Source organism: Panthera uncia, chromosome C2 (genome assembly GCF_023721935.1).
Source record: "Panthera uncia isolate 11264 chromosome C2, Puncia_PCG_1.0, whole genome shotgun sequence".
NCBI classification, from domain to species: Eukaryota; Metazoa; Chordata; class Mammalia; order Carnivora; family Felidae; genus Panthera; species Panthera uncia.
This window is the reverse complement of record NC_064810.1, coordinates 12,895,922-12,917,571: the sequence shown is the minus strand read 5'-3', so window position 1 is coordinate 12,917,571 and position 21,650 is coordinate 12,895,922. Positions and strand designations below refer to the sequence as shown.

At 45.6% G+C, this 21,650-nt stretch overlaps 1 long non-coding RNA gene across 4 annotated transcripts in view; it reads right to left on the bottom strand.

The window, feature by feature from the left end:
* Positions 1 to 21,650, bottom strand: part of LOC125920779 (uncharacterized) — a 42,229-nt gene that overhangs the window by 17,034 nt on the left and 3,545 nt on the right. The window contains exons 1-3 of one of the 4 annotated variants that reach the window (XR_007457195.1): positions 17,714 to 17,876; positions 9,243 to 9,488; positions 3,395 to 3,616 (exon numbers count right to left, since the gene is read on the bottom strand). This is a non-coding gene — a long non-coding RNA (uncharacterized LOC125920779). Of the gene's footprint in view, positions 1 to 3,394; positions 3,617 to 9,242; positions 9,736 to 17,713; positions 17,877 to 21,650 lie in introns of those variants that run through there. The other 3 variants (XR_007457194.1, XR_007457196.1, XR_007457193.1) reach the window with 3 other exon arrangements.

Below are 21,650 nucleotides of genomic sequence, written 5' to 3'. Positions count from 1 at the left end.
ATTCCAGGACATGCTAAGCTTTGCTTTTCACAGCGCTTTCAAGGGACAAAGATGCCCTCCAGTCTTTTGGAAAGAACTGCCTGGAATCGGGAGAGCCTCTCCAGGGTCCTGAGTTTCAGATCCAAAACCAACACCCTCAATATGATAGAAAACACAAAATATTACCTCCTAAGTAAAAAACAAACAAACAAACAAACAAACAAACAAACACAAATGCTAAGGGCTTACACAAAATGTGTCCAAACTCACTAGTAACATCTAAGCCCCCTACACTCTGGCCAGGGGACGTTGTCTTTTGTGGAGCCCCACGCCTTATTAGAAAGTCATTAAAAAATAAATAAATAGGTAAATAAATAAATGATCGTTAAATCTCAGTGCCTGCACTGAGAGAGCAGACATCTTTAACTACAGGAAACTGAGTCCCTGCGTTCATGACGTGCCCTGTTCCAAGTTCCAGGATAAACCAAAGAATCCAAAATCAGCACTTCAGAATCTTCACTTCTACCTGCCCATCACCAAGTCTCCAGCACCCCACGAACCCTAAAGGAATCATCACTGTTAGCGTATCTGCCACGTTTGACAGTTTTTACTCAGGGTCTTTGTTGCTCTAAGTTGATCCAGGAAGTTCTCGCTAACCCAATTTTTTCTCATATCACCTTAGAAGAAAGTTATTTCAATACTCTGATTAAAATTCATGAAAGGTATCGAAATTGAGCTTTGTGAAGCTGAGTGGGAAAATGACCCCATTTGCTTAGTGGGAAAATGACCCCATTTGAGGCACTGTGGATTGGGTAGTAAGTGTGCCCACTCCCCACCCCTCCCCCCTCTCCCCAGAGACCCCTGGCTATCAGATCCCATGGGAGCTCTGGGATCATGGCAGGTCCCTTTTCTTGCTTAATGTTTATTTATTTTTGAGAGAGAAAGAGAGCACACAAGCCAGGGAGGGACAGAGAGAGGGAGGGGGGGACACAGGATCTGATGCAGGTTCTGTCCTGACAGCAGAGAGCCTGATGCGGGGCTAGAACTCTTGAACCGTGAGATCATGACCTGAGCTGAAATCGGATGCTTAACTGACTGAGCCACCCAGGTGCCCACTGCAGGTCCCTTTAACTGTCAAGTCAGCCTGACGGCTGCTTCTCCACCCAAGTCTTTTTTCCCTTCCTATTGCCCTGATCTCTTTCGGGGTTCAGACTCTCCACATGTCCCCATGGGACCACAACAGCCACCAGACAAGCATTTGCAGCTGACAGGAGAGTCTGAGGTCCAGCCCGGGCACATCCCCATAGTTGGGAAGACACTCAGATCATTACTTATTCTCTTCCGAGCAAGCAAAGGCTTCCAGAACAGAATCTAGAATGGACCTGCCCTCAAGACCTCCTGGGGCCCCAATGAAAAGAGACACACGAACGGATTAAAAGAAGACAACGGATGGGGCGCCTGGGTGGCGCAGTCGGTTAAGCGTCCGACTTCAGCCAGGTCACGATCTCGCGGTCCGTGAGTTCGAGCCCCGCGTCAGGCTCTGGGCTGATGGCTCGGAGCCTGGAGCCTGTTTCCGATTCTGTGTCTCCCTCTCTCTCTGACCCTCCCCCGTTCATGCTCTGTCTCTCTCTGTCCCAAAAATAAATTAAAAAAAAAAAAAAAAAAAAAAAAAAAAAAAAAGAAGACAACGGGTGATTATGGCAACAGAGAGGATCTTGGAAAGCTTTCAAGAGATAATGGTGCTTGCACTGAACCTTAAAAAGTAAGCAAGAATAGACCCGAAGGGGAGAAAATGCTACTCAGAAGTTTGGGGCCAACACTTTTTGAGCTTCTTACTGGGTGCCAAGCCCATTGGAAACATCTACAGGAATTAACTCATTTACTCCTCACGACAGCCCTAGCAGGTGGGTACTATTGTTATCCCCATTTGACAGATAAGAAAACTGAGGCATGGAGCAAGGTCATTCTGTGAATAAGTGGACAAGCAGACCGTGCAAACCGAGCACTGCAACCACAACAGCCCTGCAGCTGCACATGTGGGAGCATGTTATGTTTGTGGACTTGTGAGTGGAGGTTGTAACGTGGACCACGTTGGCGGCCAGGAAGGTAGTTTAAATGCAAGAACTTCCGAGCAGAGTAACGAGGACAGTCGAGGACCACTGGAGCCCAGAAGAGCCAGCTACGTACATCAAATTCAAAGTCACATCTGGCACTCTTCAATCCAGACTCAGCCACCCCGTTGGTGGCTGCCAATCTGTGTCCACTTCGGGGTTGAGTCAGCAAGGCTGGGGCGAGCGAGAGGTGAGGCGGAAGGGGCAGAGCAGTGGGCACCTGAATGGCTCCGTCAGTTAAGAGTCCAACTCTTGATTTCAGCTCAGGTCATAATGCCAGGGTTGTGGGATCAAGCCCCACATCGGGCTCCAAGCGGAGCGTGGAGCTTGCTTAAGATTCTCTCTCCCTGTCTCTCTCTGTCCCTCTCCCGCTTGCACGCATGCGTGCTCTCTCTCAAAATATAAACTTAAAGAAAAAAAAAGAAGGGGCAGAACAGGACACATATGCCAGATCAAGAAGCTTGGGCTTCACCCAATGAATAATGAGGGAAACTCAGGTTGTAAACCAGGACTGACGTGATCAGACATGTTAAGACGGATGGCTGACCTCCATGGAGGAGATGCAGCGACAGGGAGGAGGCAGTGATATGCAGCCAGGAGAGAGGGTAAGTAGAGTGTATCAGTCAGCGGGAGCTGCTGTAACAAAGCAGCACACACCAAATGATGTCAAACACTGGAAACGTGGGTACCGTTCTGGAGACAAGTCTAAAACAAAGATGTGGGCAGGGCTGTGCTCCAACTGGAGGCTCCAGGGAGGGCCCCTTCCCCATCTCGTCCACCTTCTGGTGGCTCCTGCAATCACAGCTTGTGGGCACATCATCTCAATTTCTGCCTGCATCACTCCAGCCCCCTCCCATCGTGTCATGTCTCTGAATCTGAATCATCAGGTTTCGGGCCCAGCTGACTCCCACATGACCTCTTCTTAATAAACTGCATCTGCCAAGACCCTGCTTCCAAGCCAGGTCACATCCTGAGGTCCTAGCAGACATGAGTTTGGGGGACACCACCCAACTCACTACATAAGACCAGTGGCAGGGACAGTAGGACTTAATGGGGAGACGAAGGGACATTGTAGAGGAAGGTGTAGAGAAGCAAGGATGGGATGCTGTCTTCCTGGAGAGTGCAAAAATCAGAATACACACCTTTACTTACATAAAGCGATACAGCGAGGATTCACAAGAGACCAAGAAAAGTAGTTACCTTCGTGTATACTTTATCAGGGCATCTATCGGAAACCACGGGAAGGCAGAAACACAAAGCGTATCCAAAACACGGGACGAAAAATCATTATCCTTATTGATTACCATGATTATCAAGGGTGAAGCTCAAGCCGTGGTGTTACAAGTCAGGCCTGGGGCTGCCTTTCGGGGCGTTCTCACAGGAAGGGACCACAGGAAGGTTCTGAGTTCTCAGCAGGTTCTGGATCTGAGCGCCGCTTACACGGGTATGTCGTTCATAAGAATCCATCCAATCAGACGCTTCCAATAATGCACGCTTTTCTGTATGTGTGTTGTGTTGCCATTTCCCTAAATAAGCACGTATATACACAAATGTTGATAACCAGCTTCCTCTCTGCAAAACGCGGGTGAGATCCCCCTGCGTCTACAGCAAAGCTCTCCTCGCCGACAATATCGATAATTCTAAGGGTGATGACACAGGATGCGGGTGCCATGCAAATGTAACGTCATGGGATTTCACGGAACAAAGTCCATGTGACACGCTCTAAGAGATCATCTTTTTTTCCCATAAGAAACGTGCATATCACAACGTTTTGATTAGTGCTGCCTTTGTTTCGAGAGAGATTTGGCCTCCACTGTCACAGGCTGAAATTTTAGCTGCAAGCAGGAAGGGGGGAGGGGGTCCCGGAAAGATTTCTATGCTTTTCTTAACTGAAACGAAACACCAAAAATGGATTTTCCACAAGAAGTGACAGGGGGAGCAGGCTTGCGGCCTGCATACGTCGAACCCGGCACGGCCGCTCGAGGCAGCCACCTAGCAGGCCTCCCGGAATGGAAACACCAGATTTAAACAGGTGTCATAACAATAAAAGGGCCCATAAATGGGAAACCCAGAAGGCCTCGCAGAGCGGGACAGCTGGTGCGAGAGTGAGGGTTACAGACCTAAGTGGTCCCCAGACTTCCGGAGCCTGCTGAACGTCGCCTCACACACACTTAAACATCCATTTGCCTTCAGGAGCACACACACACCACATATATAAAACCTCTCAACAGGAAATTTCTGCCATTCTTAAACGGCCTTGCCTAAATAAAATACCTTTGACAGACTACTCCGAGCCATTGGATGTGTTAAACGAGAGGAGAAAAGAGAATGGGTTGGTTATTCCACAATAAACAGTCTGCTCGGGCGCATAGGGTCACGTGGGCAGACTGGACTGCCCAGTAGAGGGGTGGGTAATGTAGTGGCCTTGAAGGGGGGTGGGGGAATCAGCAATCTCAGCCCCCCCCGAGAGCCACCCCGGTGCTGTCATCAGCTGATGAGCGTAGTTTTCGGGGATCCACAAAACCCACACCACATGGCTTTGCTCATGCCATCTGCTGGCTCGCTTCCCCACTTTCTCATCTGTAAAATGGGATAACAATACCCATCTGCAGAGATTTTTTTTTTTTAATGATAAAGTGTAAAGATCCCAGCACAAAGAAAAGGATCTATAAAAGGTAGTCAGCATAGGGGCACCTGGGTGGCTCAGTGAAGCGTCCGACTCTTGATTTCAGCTCAGGTCACCATCTCAGGGTTCGTGAGTTCAAGCCCCTCATCGGGCTCCGCGCTGACAGCGGGAAGCCTGCTTGGGATTCTGTCTGCGTCTCTCTCTGTCCCTCACCCGCTTGCTCTCTATTTCTTTCTCAAAATAAATAAAAATAAAAAACTTCTGGGGTGCCTGAGTGGCTCAGTCGGTTATATGTTCAACTCGATATTGGCTCAGGTCATGATCTCACAGTTTGTAAGATCAAGCCCCACCCATGTCGGGTTCCACACCGAGTATGGAGTCTGCTTAGGATTCTCTTTCTCCCTCTCTCTCTACCCCTCCCCAACTAGAGCTGTCTCTCTCAAAATAAATAAACATTTTAAAAAGAAAAAAAAAAGAAAGAAAGAAAAAACTTAAAGAGAAAAGGTAGCCAAGCATAATGGTCATAGTCATAAAAGTCATTTATATAATTAATTACTTACTTTATTAAAAAATGGCCACTCATTCTTTACCCAGAAGAGAGTATAAACTGAAGGACGGCCTTTGACCTGCAAGTCCCATTAATTCCCTCAGAAAAGCTCAATAAGGAAAGCACAGAAGGGGCTGCAGGAAGACACCGATGCAAAGGGGCGGGAAAGTGGGGATAAAACTACATTACCTTCCTGGACTAGTTTTCAAGGGCTGTCATAACAAAACACCACAAACTGAGTGGCTTCAACAACAGAAATTTCTGTTCCCACAGTTCTGGAGGCCAGAAGTCCAAGATGGAGGCACTGGCAGGTGGGTCTCTTCCGAGGCCTCGCTCCTTGGCTGGCCGACGGCCGCCTTCCCACTCCACCCTCGCATGGTCTTCCCTCTGTGCTCAAGCATCATGGCGCCTCCTTGCGTGTCCACATTCCCTCTTCTTCATAAGGACACGACTCATACTGGATTAGGTCCACCGTAATAGCCTCATTCTAACTTAGTCACCTCCTTAAAAACCTGGTCTCCAAATTCAGTCAAATTCTAAGGCACAGGGCTTAGGACTTCAACATGAATTGCGGGGGGGGGGGGGGGGATACGACTCAGCCCATTTGACTTGTCTACACTGAAATTTGCCCGTGTTGAATCGGGTGTTCACAGAACAAAAGAATCCATGTGCTGCAAAGGACAGATGAAGGAGCAGAGTTTGGCCTGAAAAGAGCTTCTGGAGTAAGATGGGGGAGGCATGGGGCGCCTGGGTGGCTCAGTCGGTTGGGCGGCCAACTTCGGCTCAGGTCATGATCTCACGGTCTGTGAGTTCGAGCCCCGCGTTGGGCTCTGTGCTGACAGCTCAGAGCCTGGAGCCTGTTTCAGATTCTGTGTCTCCCTCTCTCTGACCCTCCCCCATTCATGCTCTGTCTCTCTCTGTCTCAAAAATAAATAAACGTTAAAAAAAAAAATTAAAAAAAAAAAAAAAAAAGATGGGGGAGGCATGACAGCCGACAGTAAGTGGTTACAGGTTGGGGGGTGGACTTACTCCCCCGACCCGGGACAGCGGGGGGCACGTGGGGGGCAGAAGAATCGCCATCAGCGGAAGTGTCAGGGAGGCAACCTCCATTCCCTGCAGTAAACAACTTTGTAACAATTCACTTGCTCAGCCAAGCTCAAGGCTGTCCAGGCTCTTTAGATGTACTTTTGTGCCTTCCTTTGGGGCTTAACAAAGGCCAGCCCACCTTGTATCCATGTCACCCCTACAACCTGGGAGCACGCACTGCTCCGACATCACTCCACAGAGGGATCAGATAGGGTCAGCCTCAGAGAGGGAAGTGGCTTGACCAAGGTCAACTAGCTAATCAGGAGTCGGCACAGGGGATGGAACCCGGACTCTCTGATACAGGGTGTCTGTTCTTCCCTTGGCTCCATAATGGAAACCACAACAAAGGCTCAGGTAACATTCTTCAGCCACGGTGTCACAGACAAGATTCGTGGGTTGGAGAGCCTTATCAATCCTTCCGACTCTAAAATCCCAATCCAGAGGCAACCACAGCAGAAGGCCAGGAAATAGCGGGGAGAGACTCTCAAAGGTGACGTCAGCTTCCTCAAAGCCAACCGCAATCCAACTGTATGACATTCTAGATAAGGCTAAACTATGGAGACAGTAAAAGATGAGTGGTTACCAGGGGCAAAGGAGGAGGGAGAAATGTATAGACAGAGCACAGAGGATTTTTAGGGCAGTGGAACTATATTTTAATGGGAGATACACATCATTGGACATGTTTGGACACATTTGTCCAAACCCAGAATCTACAACACCAAGAGTGAACTTGAATATGAACTATGGACTCTGGGTAACAATCATGCATCAATGTAGGGTCATCAAATGTAACAAATGTACACTCCAGGGGGGATGTTGATAACAAGGGAGACTGTGTATGTGTGGGGACAGGAGGGATATAGAAACTCTCTCTGAACTTTCTGCTCAATTTTAATGTGAACCTAAAACTGCTCTAAAACATAATAAACTCCAGGGGTGTCTGAGTGGCTCAGTTGGTTGAGTGTCTGATTTCAGCTCACATCATGATCTCCCCGGTTCGTGAGTTAGAGCCCTGCACTGGGCTCTGTGCTGACAGCTCGGGGCCAGGAGCCTGCTTCAGATTCTGTGTCTCCCCCTCTCTCTGCCCCTCCCTCACTCATTCCTTCTCTCTCAAAATAAATGAACTTTAAAAAAGTAAAAATAAACAAAGTCTATAAACGAACAACAAAAACCAGCCAACAACAGGTCACCTACAGCCATTTTGCCAGCTGGTGCATCGGAACTCTTAGGGATGCCTCCCATTCCCCTTTTACACTTTTGGTTCATAAAATCAGATGCAGGATGCTGGAAGCTAGAAAGACCTTCAGGAATGACTGGCTTCAACCTCAACGTCTCACAGATGAGGAATCCAAAGGAAGTTGTTCCTTGTTTTATTCCATTGATTTGTTTTGTTACGGGGTACATTAAGGAATTAAAAGACAAGCCAATGGCAGTGTTTTCTAAAACTTTAAAACAATGTTCAAACAATAAACCCAAAAAGTTCAGTCTACCCGAAAGCAAAGAAAGAGAGAGAGATTCAATTAAGAGTAACAAAATAGGAGCGCCTGGGTGGCTCAGTCAGTTTGGCATCTGACTTCAGCTCAGGCCATGATCTAACAGTTGGTGAGTTTGAGCCCCGCGTCGGGCTCTGTGCTGACAGCTCAGAGCCTGGAGCCTGCTTCGGATTCTGTGTCTCCTTCTCTCTCTGCCCCTCCCCCGCTCACACTCTGTCTCTCTCTCAAAAAATAAATAAACGTTAAAAAAAATTAAAAACAAAAAAACAGCAACAGAATAAATGATTAAGACCCAGCGCTGTGGTGAGACTCATCTAGATGAACAGATCAAGACTTCTGGAAGGCAGTTTGGCAATGCAAATTAACAGCCTTTTTTTTTTAATGCCATATTTAATACAGATACCACATCCTGGGAATTTATCCTGAAAAAAATAAGTTTTAAAAAAGAAAGAAAAAAAAGGCAATACAGACATAAAGAACGTCAAAAAAAAAATTGTTAATAGCGGCAAAAAAAAAAAAAACCCCACAAGATAAATATTCAAGTATACGAGAATGGTTAAGTAAATGATCAGCTCGCTGGAATGTGTGATCGTCATAAATGACAAGTTGGGGGCCAATGCAGCCAGATTGCACATGTTGACACTGCGATGTTACGTGAAAAGAAAAACACAAAGCTGTATCTATGCAGGAGTTACAAATATGTTGAAAGGACATGACAATTAATTACGGATAAGAAGGAACAGAGAAAACCAAAAGCAATCAACATGTTCCTACAGTAGGAATGTGGGAGAAGGCCCCCTTTTAAATGCACTTGATTGTTCTTCATAATCCTGCAGTAAAGAAAACTCCATTTTAAAGACTAAGCTGATACGTTTGCAACTCAAAGTCCCACTTAGAAGCCGCATGTTTGCTCAGGTCTACCTGCAGCCCCTGCCCAGTAAAGCAGTTTGAGAATACCAAAGCAGAGGCCTGGACCCTTATCAGAACTCGATCCGCAACGTGTTCCCTTTCCCTGGAACCAGCTGCCTGCCTCTGTCCCTCAGTGGATATTTGCAATGAGCGCTATGCCCTCAACCCTATACCCGCCACGTGCCGCGAACCACACTCCAAGGCACCCCCTCCATGAACATCCCCTTTCCACTCTGTCTCCCTCTCTGCTTGGCCTGTTGGGTAGTCCTACCTCCAGGCCAAAGTGGATTCTCCTAAGACCACACACCTCAGCCCCTCACTGTTTTCCCTGCCCCTATCCCTCACCACCCCTCAGAACTTCCATGATTTTCTACGCATACTTTCAGCATCCAGACACAAATTCTTCCCCATCCACCCGCAGGCTGGGTCCTTGGCGACCCGGCCCCAAGCCTCGGCGACCCTTAACTAAGCCCAGGTCCCCAAGAGCTCACCTTGGAATCAAAGGCATATTGGCACAATGGACTTAGATTCTTTTGTTTGCGTGTCTCCTAGTTTCTCTTTCTCTTCTGGTTCCAAACTGCGTACCTGGCTGCTTGCTCACTGCTGTGGACTGAATGTCTGTGTCCTCCAAAATTTCCGGTGGTGAAGCCCTCATCACTAGTGGGATGGTGTTTGGAGGCTGGGTCTTTGAGAGATGGGTTTTGGTAAGATCACGAGGGTAGAGCCCCTTGATGGAACTGATTAAAAAGAAGAAGAAAAGAAAAGAAACGTGGGATCTCTGAGTGTGCATGCACCGAGGAAAGGCCACAGTATAAGATGAAGGCGACAGAACCAGGAGAAGAGCCCACGCTGAGAATCCAACCAGGAGGTCACCCTGATCTCAGGACTTCCAGTCTCTAGACCGCCAGAAATAAAAGTCTGCTGTCTGACCCACCCAGCCTATGACATTTCCTTAGGTAGCAGCCTCGATGTGGACACAAACCCACCCACCCTTCCCCTCAGAGTGCATGCTGCCTCATTCATTTTGACTCCTGTGATAGCATCAGATTCATCCTGGCCAAAGATTGCTCACCGGCAACTAAGAGACACCTCCCTCTTGCCAGCGGGTCCTGGCAGAATTTGCCTGTGTGTCTCTAGTCTCTCCTGAGTACAGCCCTTTCTGGCTTTGGGCTTATCTCTTAGCTGTCCTCCAAAGACTGCCCTCTTGGCAATGACCCATGCACCATGCGTACAGACTGACTGCTGATGTCGTAAATCAGGGCAAACACAGATCAAGCTTCTCTGTGGTGCAGCTGTAGGAAAGCAAGATCAATTCAAAGAGTTTGGACTCCAAGACGAGTTCACGGAGACACAAGAAGAGGTAGATGGGACAAGCAAAAATGGGAATAGTCCTGGGGCGCCTGGGTGGCTCAGTCAGTTAAGCGTCTGACTTCAGCTCAGGTCAGGATCTCACAGCTTGTGAGTTCAAGCCCCACATAGGGCTCGGTGCTGACAGCTCAGAGCCTGAAGCCTGCTTCAGATTCCTTGTCTCCCTCTCTCTGCCCTTCTCTCTCTCTCTCTCTCTCTCTCTCTCTCTCTCTCTTTCTCTCTTTCTTTCTTTCTCTCAAAAATAAATAGTCCAGATCTAGAGACCACGTGAGCAAAAAACAAAAAGGAAGGGAAGGAAGGAACGTAGAAAACAGGATACAACCCAAAGCAAAAGGGATTTCTGTTTCACTGGCTCAAAGTATTTGAGAAAAGAGTCCTGAGAGATGAAATGCAAAATGCAGGGCTGGGACCAAAGGGCCTTTGAAAGTTTAAACTCATGGTGACATACGGGTATCGGCCTGGCTCTATCTGTACAGCAAGTGACTCTTGATTTTCGGGTCATGAGTTCAAGCCCCACGTTGGGCATAGAACCTACTTAAAAAAAAAAACAAAACAGGGGTGCCTACATGGCTCAGTTGGTTAAGCATCCGACTTTGGCTCAGGTCATGATCTCGTAGTTCGTGGGTTCGAGCCTCGCGTGGGGCTCCGTGCTGACTGCTCACAGCCTGGAGCCTGCTTTAGATTCTATGTCTCCCTCTCTCTCTCTGCTCCTCCCCTGCTTGCACTCTGTCTCACTCTCTCAAAAATAAACATTAAAAAAATAATTTAAAAAATAAAAATTAAAAAATTAAAAAGACAAAAGCAAAAAGCCACAATAAAAAAAATTGTAATAAATTCATGATGACATTATCAGCTTTAGGAAAATCTAATCTCCTAGCAGTAAGTACACATCCACATTGCAAGTCCCTACCTGCTTTAAACAGGCCATGTAATGGAGTGGTGCCTGGACGCTCTTGTGGGTTAAAATGTGTCCCCCCCAAAAAAGGACATGTCTAGCACCTATGAATAAGACCTTATTTGGAAATCGAGTCTTTGCAGATGTAACCAAGTTTAGGTCATAAAGGATGAGGATGGGCCCTACACCTGATAGCTGGCGTCTTTATAAGAGAAAGAAGGAGTTTTTTTTTTTTAATTTAAATCCAAGGTAGTTAACATACAGCTACATAGTTATACATATACAGCTAACATATACATATACAGCTAACATACATATACAGTTACATATACATATACAGTTAACATACAGTAATAATGATTTCAGGTGTAGAATTTAGTGATTCATCACGTACATATAACCAGTGCTCATCCCAACAAGTGCCCTCCTTAATGCCCATCACCCATTTAGCCCATCCCTTCACCCAAACCCTCCAGCAAACCCTTAGTTTGTTCTCTGTATTTAAGAGTCTCTTATGGTTGGCCTCCCTCAAGAGAGGAGATTCAGAGACAGACACACAGCCACAAGAGACAACTGCCATGTGAAGAAGGAGGCTGAGGCTGGGAGTGATACTGTCACAAGCCCAGGAAGACCTGGGGGCCAGCAGACGCTGGAAGAAGCAAGACGCCCCTCCCTAAGAACCTTCGGAGGGAGCACAGCCCTGCCAACACCTTGACTTTGGACTTCTAGCAACCCAACTATGAGAATAAATTTCTATTGTCTTAAGACATCCAGTTTGAAGTATCTTTTGCAGCAGCCTTAAAAAACTAACACAGACATGAATTAAACTTGACCTGAAAATCATCCATTCTTTGGGACCTCCAGAGAAGATGGGCTAGATCACGAGCAAGGAAGCAATCCTAGGGAAAAACCGAGGTCAAGAGGCACAACCATATTTGGAACTATGGGTGTAAGACCACTGTCTGTGGGGAAAGGATTCTAAAGAAAGGGACACAGTCAACACTGGAAGGTCAGCAACTTTCTAATGACTGGGGGTCTGGGTTCAATCTTTGCCTGAAAGGATCCATCAACAATGGGGCTAATCCTTCCATTGATATTTAATCACTGGGCTTCTTGGCTGCCCCACAGACTTTCTCATCTTTGCTCACTCAGGCCAGAATACACATATTCTTTATTCTTCCCATTGTCCTCATCGAGGAGAGGAGCACTTTGCTATTAATCCCCATGTGTAAGTGGATTATGGAACAAGAAAATATGACTTGGAAGATTAAGTTTCTACTAGCCAACGCCAACCCAAAGATGAATGTGTATTTAATTAATGCAATTTGCTGATCAGAAAAGGAACCCCTCCTCACTGCAAAATCTTTCTAAGTTAGAGAAAACTATGCATAAGAAAGTAAGAATCACCCTTAATCTCAATACTGAAAGATATTTATTGTTGGGATTTTGGCTACACAGAATTTACTATTGGCGCCTGATGTAACTAAGAGAAATACTTTACAATTAAAGGGAAAAAAAGGCATTGATGAGATATTTGGGAAGAATCACTGAGACAGACCAAAAAAATAAAAGGCGGGGGGAGGCGGGGGAAGCCCACGGACTGTCTGGGGAAAATGCAAAAGGCTGAAGCCAGGTAATCAAAAGCCATTAGCCACTTCAACACTTGCTAGATGTCAGAGATTTCATTCAAATTAAAGGGGGAAATTCAAAGATCTGACTCAGACAGGCTGCTGCAATACTGACGGTATTAAACCATCCAACTTGACTCATGTCCTAATTAAGCTCTCCAGTTCTAAATTCCAGAAAGTAACTTTTCCAAATGGAAAAACTGTACTTTTAATATTTCCTTGAGAGCTTTTCATTTTCCCCCAAATCATGTATGGTTTTCTAGCAACCATAACATAGCAACCAAGATCATATTAAGAGACACTCCTGGAATGAGTCTCCCCAAACCCCTGTAACTCAGCTGTCGTGGCTGCGGGCTGGGCCCCAGAATGTTAGGGGAGCTGGCTCTCTCTGCACCCCTAATAAAGTCCAGGCACTGTAAACTGCTAGATGCTAGTTGCTAGGAGGCCCATAAATTCACTTTTCCTGACTTGGATGGGATTCAGAACTGCTGCATCACAGGCTGCGAAGACAGGGATGACCACAATTAAAATTCAGAGGCTGTCCGTGAGGGATAATGTTAGCCCTTCTCTCTCTAGTAAGCTGTGAACTAGTTCTGGTGTAAAGAATGGGCCATTAACTTAGATCTCTAATGTCTTTGGCAAGAAGAACTCCAAGATCCTAATACCAACCTGCAACAGTCATAAATATGCTCATCTTATTTTAACCCCATTTTCTCGAAGAGAGAGAAGGCCATTTGGGTATTCTTACTCGAAGCGAGTTGAAACCCCACAACAGGCTCCCACAAACCTTTCTCTTTGAGGCAACTTGGTGGTAAGCAGTCACAGGCCGATTGAATCCCCAAATTAAAGCATTAACTGTCAGGAGGGGGACGGGGAAGGGGGAAGGAAAAACAAAACAAAACAGAGATTGAATATTTTAAATCAATATTAGGAGGTTTTAGTTGTCTTAGGTTGCGGTGAAATGTTAAAGTTCAATTGATATTTATAGATTGAAATGATAATTTCTAATCAGAGATATCAAGATGAGATAATTATTCTAACATTCAAAAAAATTTTCTAAAATGTCACGGTGCATCTCGCACTGTCTTTTTTTTTCTAAAAATGTTTGTGACGCTCCATGGACTGCTTAAGAGGTGTGACATTTTAATGATCAGACTACAAATACTTGTCCTCACATAACACTGACCACAGCAGAGTTGAGGGCTAAGGATGAGCCTTTCACGGTATGTTAACAGCAATATTCTGAAGTCATTAAATGGATGATCTTGCCCAAGCACTGAGGGGCCCAAAACCCCTGAAATGATCCATTTTTTAAAAAAACTTTCTATCCTAAAAAAGATACTTCATTTATTCCAGCTAAAATAATAACCAAAATAATCTGATGCCTCAGATGATTCATTATTAATCTGACAGCTCACTTCCAAATACCTAAAAAACATCAGCTCCTGTGGTAAGTGAAGAAATTTACATATGCGTTCTCTAATGGTATTTGTGTCTTTTGAATGCAGGGTTTCTGGGGGGCGCCTGGGTGGCTCAGTCGGTTGAGCTTCCGACTTTGGCTCAGGTCATGATCTCACAGCTTATGAGTTCAAGGCCCCAGTCGGGCTCTGTGCTGACAGCTGGCAGCTCGGAGCCTGGAGCCTGCTTCGGATTCTGTGTCTCACTTCTCTCTCTGTCCCTCCCCCACTTTTGTTCTGTCTCTATAAAAAATAAATAAACGTAAAGAAAAAAAAAGTTTGAATGCAGGGTTTCTCAACCTCAGCACTACTGACCATGGACCACATAATTCTTTGTTCTATCGGACCGTCCTATGCATCACAGAATGTCAACATCGCTGGCCTCTAGATGCCCGATATCTCCTTATATCTAGATAGATACCAGTATAACCTCCCCAATGTGACAACCAAAAATATCTCCAGATGCTACCAAATGTCCCCTGGCAAGAAAAACTGCCCTCTATTAAGAACCTCTATCTTCACCTAACACAACAAAAAATATCACTCAGCAGAAATGTAATGCCCAAAAGCTGATACCCAAAGACACCTCACTTTCAAATTACTTTGCAAATATTTCCTGCATGTGCCTTTGCTAAATAAGTAAAATAACTGAATCATATGCACTGAGTTTTTGAAGTAAACAGGCTATTTTTCTTTTTTTTTTTAATGTCAAATCACAAGGAGCCAAGAATACTCAATGAAGAAAAGACAGTCTCTTCAATAAATGGTGCTGGGAAAACTGGATATTCACATATAAAAGAACAAAACTTGACCCCTACCTTACACCTCTCAAAACTTAAACTGAAATGTATTAAGGACCTAAATGTAAGACCCAAAGCCATGAAACTCCTAGAAGAAAACACAGGAAGAAAGCTCCCTGACATGAGCCTTGGTAATGATTTTTTGGAAATCATGTCTAAAAACACAAGCAAAAGGGGTGGCTGGCTGGCTCAGTCAGGAGAGCATCTTACTTTTGATCCTGGGATCATGAGTTCAAGCCCCATGTTGGGCATGGAGCCTACTTAAGTAATGATAATGATAATAATAAATAAAAATAAAAACACAAGCAATAAAATCAAAAACAAGTGGGCTTACATCAAACTTGAAACCTACCTACCGAAAGAAACCAACAAAGTGAAAAGACAACCTACAAAAGAGGAAAAAGTATTTGTAAGCCATTTATCCGATAAGAGGTGAGTATCAAAAACATAAAGAACTCCTATAACTCAATAGCAAAAAGCTAAATAACCCAACTTAAAAATGGGCAAAGGACCTGAATACACATTTCTCCAAAGAAGATACATGAATGGCCAACAGGCACATGAAAAGCTGTTCAACACAGTCATCATTAGGGAAACGAAAATCAAAACCAGAGTGAGGTATCACTTCACATGGGTCAGAATGGCCATCATCAAAAAGACAACAGCAGGGCGCCTGGGTGGCTCCGTCCATTGAGTATCTGACTCTTATTTCAGCTCAGGTCATGAGTCATTTTGGCTCAGCGCGTTAGTTCTAGCCCTGCATCAGGTTCCACACTAACAATGCTCAGTACAGAGCCTGCCTGGGATTCTCTCTTTCTCTCTCTGCCCCTCCAGCACCTTGCCCCTTAAAAAAAAAAAAAAAAAAGACAAGAGAGAACAAATGCTGGCCAAGATGTGGGGAAACTGGAATCTTCACACGTTGCTGATAGAAATGTAAAATGGTGCAACCACTTTGAAAACAATCTGTCAGCTCCTCAGAAAATTAAACATAGAATTACCATATGACCTTAGTGATTCCACTCCTAGGTGTTTACCAAAAAAATTCTTAAATGAGTATCCAAACACATATTTGTTACACTGGCGCTCAGAGCAGTAACTATCCACAATAACCAAAAGGTGGGCTCAATCCCAATGTCCATCAGTTGATGAATGAATAAATGACATGCGGCATATCCATACAGTGAAATATTACTAAGCAATAAAAAGGGATTCTGACACATGCTGCAACACAGATGACCCTTGAAAGCATGATGCTAAGCAAAAGAACGTGGACACACAAGGTCACATTTCATATAATTCCATTTACAGGTAATGCCCAGAACAGGCAAATCTACAGACACAGATCCGTAGTCACCAGAGGTGAGAGGGAGGCATGGGGAGAGGAAGTGCATAATAATGAGCACAGGGTTCCTTTTAGGGGTGATGAAAATGTTCCAGAATTGATTATGGAGATAGCTGCACAACTCTATAAATATACCAAAAACCACGGAATTGTACACTTTAAGGAACTAAATTGTATGGCATGTGCATTACATGTTAATAAAGCTGTTATAAAACAAAAGCAACCTAGGGGCACCTGGCGGGCTCAGTCGGTACAGCATGTGACTCTCAATCGCAGTGTCGTAAGTTCGAGCCCCGTGTCAGGTGTAGAGATTACTTAAAAATAAAATCTTAACAATATCCAAATTACGGAAAGAGTCTAAATGTCCATCAACTGATAAATGGATAAATAAGATGTGGTATATATACAAAATGGAATACTACTTGGCAATGAGAAAGAATGAAATCATGCCATTTGCAGCAACGTGGATGGAACTGGAAGGTATAATGCTAAGTGAAATAAGTCAGTCAGAGAAGGACAAACACCACATGTTTTCACTTATATGTGGATGTTGAGAAACTTAACAGAAGAGCATGAGGGAGGGGAAGGGGAAAAAAGTAGTTACAAACAGAGAGGGAGGAAGGAGAACCATAAGAGACTCTTAAATACAGAAAACAAACTGAGGGTTAATGGGGGTGTGGGAGAGAGGAGAAAATGGGTGATGGGCAATGAGGAGGGCACTTGTTGGGATGAGCACTGGGTGTTGTATGTAAGCAATGAATCATGGGAATCTACCCCCAAAAGCAAGAGCACCCTGTCTACACTGTATGTTAGCCAACTTGACAATAAATTATATTTAAATGATAATAAAATCTAACAAAAAAAAAAAAAAAGGCAATCTATAGACAAGGCATAGAAGACTTAATCATGCTTACAGAACACAGTCTTAAAACCCTGGTGGTGACAGAAGCTGGGGGTGTAAGGTGGAGAGGGGAGAGCTGAGAGGAAAGACAGATCCAGACACCGATATTCTTATTTTACAAAGGGGAGGTTAAATGTCACAGTCTTCGGTTGACGAAACTAAATGAGAGGTCTATGTAAGTAACAAAGAATGAAGACTAATCAATATAAGAACTATAAATATCACCAGCAAAAATCTGGAGAAGGAAGGAGGTGAGAAAGAAGTAGCCTAATTGTCCTTCATCATAACAGGAAGCCGATAAATAAAAGTGGTAGAAGCATATTATTTAGAGATACAAAGACAACCACCAGAAGAACAAAAAACAAAAATGAACAAAAGTGATCATTTCAGGAGAGTACAGAGTGGGCGGGAATAGAAAAGGCATGGGAACAAAAACACGTTTCACGTAAGCTTGCCTGCTAGGAGTTTGCTAATGCTATATGGAATTATTATTACTTCACACCCTGTTTTTAGAAAGAAATCAAACTTGGCATTACTTGAGATTAAGAATATGGATGAAATAAGAATATACCTTGATGGCAGGAAAAATATTAAACCCGATCATCACCACTGAGTAAAACTGTGATTGAAATCTAACCAAGCAGCAGTCTCTGTTTCGCTGTCCTGCCTTCCCCTCCTTGCGGTGTATCCAGTAAACTTCTATCCCCTTTAAAAATAAATAAGTAAATATATTTGAGCAAAATAAGCAAATATATTTGAGCAAAATTGACTCAAGTTTTACAGCCAGAGACTGCATCCTTATTAAGGCAAACCTGGAAATATATGTCAGATCTTTAAGGGACCAAGAAACATGCACAAAGCCTCTACTCTCTGCATGGCAGACAGATGGTTAAGAATCCTCACGCGGGTCAGGGCACGGGTGGCAAGATTATTCAAAAGACCTAATCACTGTGGGAGCCAAAGGGCATTTCAGATGAAAGAAAGTGCATATGGCATTCTCTCCCTCACAACGGACCCCTGTTTAAACACACATTAAAAATGAAGGGCGAGGGGCACCTGGGTGGCTCAGACAGTTAAGCATCCCATCTTGACGTGGGTTCGAGCCTCACACTGGGCTCTGTGCTGACAGCTCAGAGCCTGGATCCTGCATCGGATTCTGTGTCTCCCTCTCTCTCTCTCTCTCTCCCCCTCCCCACTCACACTCTCTCTCAAAAATAAATAAACATTAAAAAAAAAAAAACACGAAAGGGGGAAGGTGAACACTGCTCAGCACCAAAACCCAGCAGAATTTGCCACCGGGGAAGTACCACACTCAGTTATTTAAAACCTCATCACAGTTACAACTCTGACACCTGGGACATGATTCTGGACAGCTAAACTAGGACGCTTCTGAGGGTGTCCCATGGTAAAACTGATCATTACGCTAGGCAGTGAGCACGAAGGAGTGTCCCAGAGTGCTTGGGGCCTCACAGGCATGGAAAGGGGCTCCGCGGGCACCAGAACCTAGGGGCCCCTCCAAGTCCCCGCCATCCCTGTGCCATGGAAAGACATAGAGATGCACATTTTGCAAAAAAAAAAAAAAAAAGGCAAACACTAACACATTGCCTCGGTTTGGGTCAGGCTCCCTTTAAGTCCAAAAAACCTAAAATCCACATACAGAGCTCACGGCAGAGTGATCCCACAGCTCTGGGCCTCTCAAACACTGCCCAAAAGGCAAGTCGCCCTGGCTAAATGAGTTCCAGAGGCTCCCAGAGCTTCCTGCTGGAAATCTTCATTTGGCCGCAATTCAGTCAATGCTCTCCACCCAGCCCAGGTGAGGAGGCTGTGTCAGATGAGATCGTGTTCCGGGGACAGGGGATAAGGGACATGAAGAAGCCCTGAGATGGTGAGGCTTTGGGCTGGAATCCTAAAGACGTGGGAGGCCTCCACGGTGGCAAGGGGAGGCAAGGAAGACCCCCTCCCTCAGGGCCCCTCAGACTCAACCTGAGGCAGACATCAGGCCCGCCCCACCCCCTCTTCTGAAGGGCAAAGGGTAGAAAATCCCATGGACCCCATTTCCGTGGTGGACAATTCCACAGGGAGAATTCCCAGACCCATTCTCAGACCCTAACCTCCCCCTCCCCCAGGGTTGACCTGGGGGCTTATCCAGGGCCATTATCACCTCTGCAGAGGGCAGAGGAAACTAGAAACAGGCACCAGAATTGATCTATATTTACAAGGTTAGCAGCTCCCAGTGGAGCAGGAGGAAGAGGAAGAGGAGGAGGAGGGGGGGGGAGGGGGAGGGGGGGAGGGGAGGGGGAGGGTGGGTGGGCAGACAGAAGCGCTCTGGGCCAGAGGCAGCCATTGCAAAGACAGGTTCCTTCTGCAGGATTTCCTGTCTCCTCCGTGGACACAGAGAACAGTGTTTGGGGTTTTTAAGGAAAAGCAACTGAACTTCCAGAACCTAATCTCTCATCCCCTCCCCCCACCCATCCCAAGCCAAGCTGGGGCACCCAGATCCACAGTCTTCCAACCAGTTAATTCCTCACACATCTGTATACTGATCTGTAGGTCTTTATATAAAATCATGTTCTTTGGGGGGCAGATGATGCAGTTAAATAATACAAGAGGCTTTTTTAAAAACCCTTCTCGTTCATAAAGTCAAAGCGGCCCTGGCCAGAAAAACATGCAATATCTTTCATATCATACTTTGGTTTTCCCAGGGGGCTGCAAAACGCTAGGACCCCCATTCCCCCAACTACACCCAAGTGTCCCTTTATGGAAAGAAACTTTGTGACAGCACTAAAACTCAAAGGGCCTTGGCCCACTCAGAAACTGAGGATGCACTCAGCTGAAAGAACCTTCCTCCCACAGAGCTGTTCCCTGAGTCACCACTCTGTTAAACGTCCTTTGAAGACACACAATTGACCACCTCTCAGATCATGGCAGTATTGTGCACCACCCCCCCAACACTTTTGCTACCATTTCAAGCAACTGAGACCCCACTTGCAGATGAATGCAAGCCTCTGAGCTCAGGCTCAGTCCACGAGGAAGGAACCTCTTCACCTAGCAAAAGAGCTCCAAGGTCTTCTAGAAGAATCTCACAAGAACACAGGAAGAATCTTCGCATAACCACAGTCTAGACCTTTATGAATTTCTTAACGAGGTCCCTGGAGACCCAGAACAGTGAAAGTCTTATGCTGGAGGGATGTGGAGGAAGGTACAGGAGATTGGGAAGGGGATAGAAGGGAAAAACCCACCTAACTAGTAATATCTGGTACCTTTCACACTAGACCATTGTTTTCAAAACATTCTGTTCCTGGCTGAGTACTGCTTAATTTGAGTGCCTCTTTTATTCAAGTTTTTTTCATTTTTCTAAATAAGTGATTTGGCCTACAATGATGAGAGATAACTTTTTTTTAATGCATTTATTTATTGGGGGGGGGGGGGGGCAGAGAAAGGGGGAGAGAAGGAATACCAAGCAGACTCTTTCTCCTGGCGCTCGAACTCCTGGAGCAAACCGTGACACCATGACCTGAGCCAAAATCAAGAGTCTGATGCTTAACCGACTGGGCCACCCAGGGGCCCCAAGAGAGAACTTTTCTTTAAATACAGGGGTTGTTACCTAAATAAAACTGAATATTTAGGCATGAACTGACCTCTAGTTTGGAACTGTTAAACAAACAAACAAACAAACAAACAAAAAAGACACAGAAAAGTGTTGCTGAGGCCTGTTTTTTCTGGTCCTGTATTGAGAAAAATCAAACAAAAAGACATACACAGAAACATATACTCTACCCATCTGCTTAATTTGGAAAGGAAAATTAAATGCACACATGTACAGTATACACACACATGCACACACACAACTCCCGTGGAACAGTGTTTAGGATACAGGAGTCCAATGACCGGAGACAGTGAAAATGAGGATCTTTCTCCACTGTAAGCCTGCACCTGTGGGGTTCAGGAATCTGTCCATCACCCACAGGAACCAAACTCTCTTTCAGCCTTCCCACCTTTGCCCCTCCTGCACTCGCAAACAGCAGAAGCCCCTGCCTTCGCGGACTTCGATTTGAGGTTTCATGTGATCCCTGTGTTCTCACCTGCCTTCCTCGCTTGGGAAAGCACAGGCTTGAACTTCCCATTTATTAAAGTGCAGTCTCACAAACCCTTCTCCTGCAGACAGTAAGCTCCTTGTGGAGAGGAAAGAACCAAGTGTTCACAACCAGCACACCCAGTAGGCCCTCAGCAAGGCTCTGGGGAAGAGATTTCCGGCCAGGCGCTGTGGAAAGCCTGGGGTTCAGTGAGCCGCCCCAACTGCAGGAATTTTGACCAGGAGGAGACTGGGCCAGGCGGGGAGGGGAGGAGAGGGAAGCTGGGAGGGAGAACTGCAGGGGAAAAGGAGAGGAAGTCTTTGTCCCTGCTCCTTGCAGGAGCATTAGAGAGGAGTTAAATTGTCAGCTAATGAGATTTCCTAACCACGTGCTCCCTTTTAAGTCTAGGCCCCCAATTGATTTGATCCCCAGACG